The following is a 4,492-nucleotide window of genomic DNA, read 5'->3' as shown; positions in this document are numbered from 1 at the left end:
CAGAAAAACAAATAAGCAATGGGCTTTAAATTTTCTTGCCTCAATGTGAATGAAAGCAGAATGGTATAATGAATACTTAAATGAATCTTCTTCTGGCATAGGAAACTTGCAGAAGAGAGAAGCCACATTGGGTGGAAGCTTTGGAAAGACCAGTGGCTTTAGCATGAGATACTCTTGTGTGTAGGGATGTCCCCAGTGGCTCAGCAGTAAAGAATCCACCTGCAGTTCAGGAGATGCAGGAGCCATGGGTTCAATCCCTGGGTGGGGAAGATCCCCTGGAGGAAGGCATGGCAACCCACACCAGTATTCTTCGCTGGAGAATCCCATGGACAGTGGAGCCTGGCAAGCTACAGTCCATGGGCTCACCAAGAGTCAGACATGATTGAGCACAGCACAGCACACTTGTGTGTGTGGAGGACTCTGGCACACAGATTCAGATAGGAGAATATGCAGATTGGCAACATAAAAGCCTTAAGACAAGCTCAAATAGTAGTGTTAGTTGCTCAGTCGTGTGCAGCTCTTTGCGATCCCATGGACTATAGCCTGCCAGGTTCCTCTGTAACATACCTTGAATTTAAGTAGAGCCAGAAGAAAGTTGGGGGAAAGTGTTGCTGTTGGGATGTCATCAGTTCAGTTCAGTTCAGTCGCTCAGTCGTGTCCGACTCTGTGAGACCCCATGAACCGCAGCACGCCAGGCTTCCCTGTGCATCACCGACTCCCGTTGTCTACCCAAACCCATGTCCGCCAAGTCGGTGATGCCATCCAACCATCTCATCCTCTGTCGTCCCCTTCTCCTCCTGCCCTCAATCTTTCCCAGCATAAGGGTCTTTTCCAATGAGTCAGCTCTTCGCATGAGGTGGCTAAAGTATTGGAGTTTCAGCTTCAACATCAGTCCTTCAATGAACACTCAGGACTGATCTCCTTTAGAATGGACTGGTTGGATCTCCTTACAGTCCAAGGGACTCTCAAGAGTCTTCTCCAACACCGCAGTTCAAAAGCATCAATTCTTCTGCGCTCAGCTTTCTTTATAGTCCAACTCTCACATCCATACATGACCACTGGAAAAACCATAGCCTTGACTAGATGGACCTTTGTTGGCAAAGTAATGTCTCTGCTTTTTAATATATTGTCTAGGTTGGTCATAACTTATCATCAGGGGATCACAAATAATGGAAGAATAGAAAATTAAAAACAGTGGATAAAATGCTTATGGTCTCCACCCCTTTTATTTTAATACTTGGTGCAGGGGAAAAGAAATCATGAGATAATAATTTCAATTAAATAATTAACTCTGTTAATGGTGTTTACTAATGTCCCATAATAGCAGATATACCACCAGATGGTAAATTTTACCCAGTAAATGTAGCTTCAAAGAGCTCAATTAAACGAAACCTTCTTGTGGGTCTACCATATAGCAATTATTGCTCTAAACATGTGTATTTCAATTTATAAGAGTTGAAGCATAGTTTAAATATATGAGGAGATTCATCTTTTATAAAAACCAGTGAGCATCTTTTGCTTTTTGTTTGTTTTGGCTGCACTGTGTGGCTTGTGGGATCTTGTAGTTCCCTGACCAGAGGTCGAACTCTGGCCCTTGGCAGTAAAAATGTGGAATTCCAACCACTGGAGAACCAAGGTATTCTCCAGTGGGCATCTTTTGAACACTGAAAAAAAATTAATTGATCTGTTTTATGAATAATCACCCCTTAATTTTGTAAAAAGAATTTCTAGGTTGAGATGATTAATGTTAGCTATTATTCCTAATTTTTTTACCCTTTAAAAACTATTTGCAAGCAATAAAAATTATAGAGAAAAGAAAACACCCTTAAAAACCCATTATTGTAGAATAACTTCTGCTTAACTATTATCATTTATAGATTTTCTATTTGAGTATATTCTCATCATTTTGTGTGTGTGTGTGTGTGCATTCTGGGTTGGTATCCTGTGAAATTCCACTCATACACACCAAAAAGTGAACGAGGGAATGGCTCTGTAGTGAAATAAGTTACAAAAATGCCATATGCTTATCTTCTTGTAAATGAAGGCATTTGCTTAACTTTGCTTTGCTCAGCATTTCCCAAAGGTATTTGACCACAGAACTGGTTTTATTTTGCTGTTTTGTTTTGTTCTATAGCAGTTGATAAGTCAGAGAATACATCTGGAAAAATTCTGAGTTTTTGAGTGAACAGATAACAGGGTTGATTAATGTCTAATTAATAACCTATTAGAGATTAATGATTAATTCCTTTTAAGGCTCTGGAGAAATAAGATAGTTTGGATGTTTGAGGAAGAACCTCTTTCAAAGATGGGACAATGATAGGGAGGTCTGAGTAGGAAGTGACTTGAGGGGCCCTGAAAATTCAGGCAAATCCTGAGGGCGCTGTATTTGTTTTTTTTTTCCTCCAGATTTATTGACCTGTAATTGACATATAACATTGTATAAGTTAAACATGTACAATATGTTGATATGTTAATATATTGCAGAATGATTGCCAGTATAACATTAGCTCATACCTCATCCCATCACATAATCACCATTTCTTTTTCTTTTCTGAGAAAATTTAATATCAACTCTCTTAGCAACTTGTGAGTATATAATATAGTGTTATTAGTTATAATCCCTATTCTGCGCAATAGATCCCAGAACTTGTTGATCTTTTAGCGAAAGGTCTACACCCCTTGACCAATATCTCAACATTTCTCCCACCACTGCCCCTACCCCACGCCTCCCTGCCCGCCGAGCCCCTGGTAACTTCCACTCTACTCTCTGTTTCTCTGACTTCAACTTTCTTAGGTTCCACATATAAGTGATATCATGCAGTATTTGTCTTTCTCTGACTTACTTCACTTAGCATAATGTTCTTTGATGTTAACTATTATAAATGTTTTGCCATTTTTTAGCAATAATTTCTTTCTTTTTAAATTTGTTTTTAATTGAAGTATAATTGATCTACAATGTTGTATCAGTTTCTGGTGTATAGCAAAGTGATTTAGTTACACATATATATGTATTATTTTTCATATTTTTTCATTATGGTTTATTACAGGATATTGACTATAGACCTGTGCTATATAGTAGGACTTTGTTGATTTATCTTTTTTTTTTTTTTTTGGCCACGCCACATGACTTGTAGGATCTTAGTTTCCTGACGAGAGATTGAACCTGGGCCATGGCAGTGACAGTGCCAAGTCCTAACCACTGGACCACCAGGGAATTCCCTATCCATTCTATATGTAATAGTTTGTATCTGCTAATCCCAAACTCCCAATCTATTGCTCTCTGACCCACCTGCCTCTTGGCAACCACAAGTCTGTTCTCTATGTCTTTGAATCCATTTCTGTTTCATTTGTGTCATACTTTAGATTCCACATATAAGTGATATCATATAGTATTTGTCTTTGATTTACTTCACTTAGTATGATAATCTCTAGGCCCATCCATGGTGCTGCAAATGGCATTATTTCATTCTTTTCTATGGCCAAGTAGCATTCTGTTGTATATATATGTACTACATCTTCTTTATCCATCTATTAATGGACATTTAGGTTGTTTTCATATTTTGGCTGTTAGCAATAAAGTATTTTAATTAAGGTATGTACATTTTAAAATACATAATGCTATTGCACACCTAACAGACTAGGGGGAAACAAAAACATTCATGTGACTCACTTTATTGTGATATTTGCTTTATTGCAATGGTTTGGAGCCAGAACCACAGTATCTACGTGTATGCCTATTTGTAGACTTCCTTGGTGGCTCAAGGAAGATAAAGAATATCTTTATAAAGAATCCGCTTGCTGGTGCAGGAGACATGGATTCAATACCTGGGTCAAGAAGATCCCCTGGAGGAAGACATGTCAACTCACTCCAGTATTCTTGCCTGGGAAATCCCATGGACAGAGGAGGCTGGCAGGCTATAGTCCATGGGGTCATGAAAGAGTCAGACACGACTTAGCAGCTAAGCAACAACAAATGCCTACTTGTATGTGTGTATACATATATATCTCCACATCTTATTTATTGATTCATCTGTTGTGGATGGACACTTAAGTTGTTTCCGTATATTGGCTATTGTGAATAATCCTTCACTGAATATGGGTGTGCCAACATCTCTTTGAGATTTTGTTTCCATTCTCTATGGATATGTGTCCAAGAAGTGGAATTGCTGGAACACATGATAGTTCTTTTTTAATTTTTTGAGAAACCTCCATACTGTTCTCCACAGTGGCTGCACCAATTTACATTCCCACCAACAGTGCATAGTATTCCCTCTTCTCCACATCCTCACCAATACTTGTTATCTCTTGTCTTTTCAAAGATAGTCATTCTAGCAGATGTGAGGTCATATCTCATTGTGGTTTTGATATGCATTTATTTCCCTTACAATTTGTTATGTCAAGCACTTTTTCATGTACCTGTTGACCATTTATATGTCTTTTTTGGACAAATGTCTATTTAGGTCCTTTGCCCAGTTTTAAAATGGTCTATTTG

The 4,492-nt window shown here is 38.4% G+C and overlaps 1 non-coding gene across 1 annotated transcript; it reads right to left on the bottom strand.

Moving 5' to 3' along the window:
* Window positions 1-3,142: 3,142 nt before the first annotated feature.
* On the bottom strand, window positions 3,143-3,214 carry TRNAD-GUC (transfer RNA aspartic acid (anticodon GUC)). Its single transcript has one exon. It is a non-coding gene; the product is annotated as a tRNA-Asp (tRNA).
* Window positions 3,215-4,492: the final 1,278 nt, after the last annotated feature.

Source organism: Bos taurus, chromosome X (assembly GCF_002263795.3).
Source record: "Bos taurus isolate L1 Dominette 01449 registration number 42190680 breed Hereford chromosome X, ARS-UCD2.0, whole genome shotgun sequence".
Classification (NCBI taxonomy): Eukaryota; Metazoa; Chordata; class Mammalia; order Artiodactyla; family Bovidae; genus Bos; species Bos taurus.
Note: the sequence above shows the minus strand (reverse complement) of the source record. Positions and strands in the feature narration are given on the sequence as shown.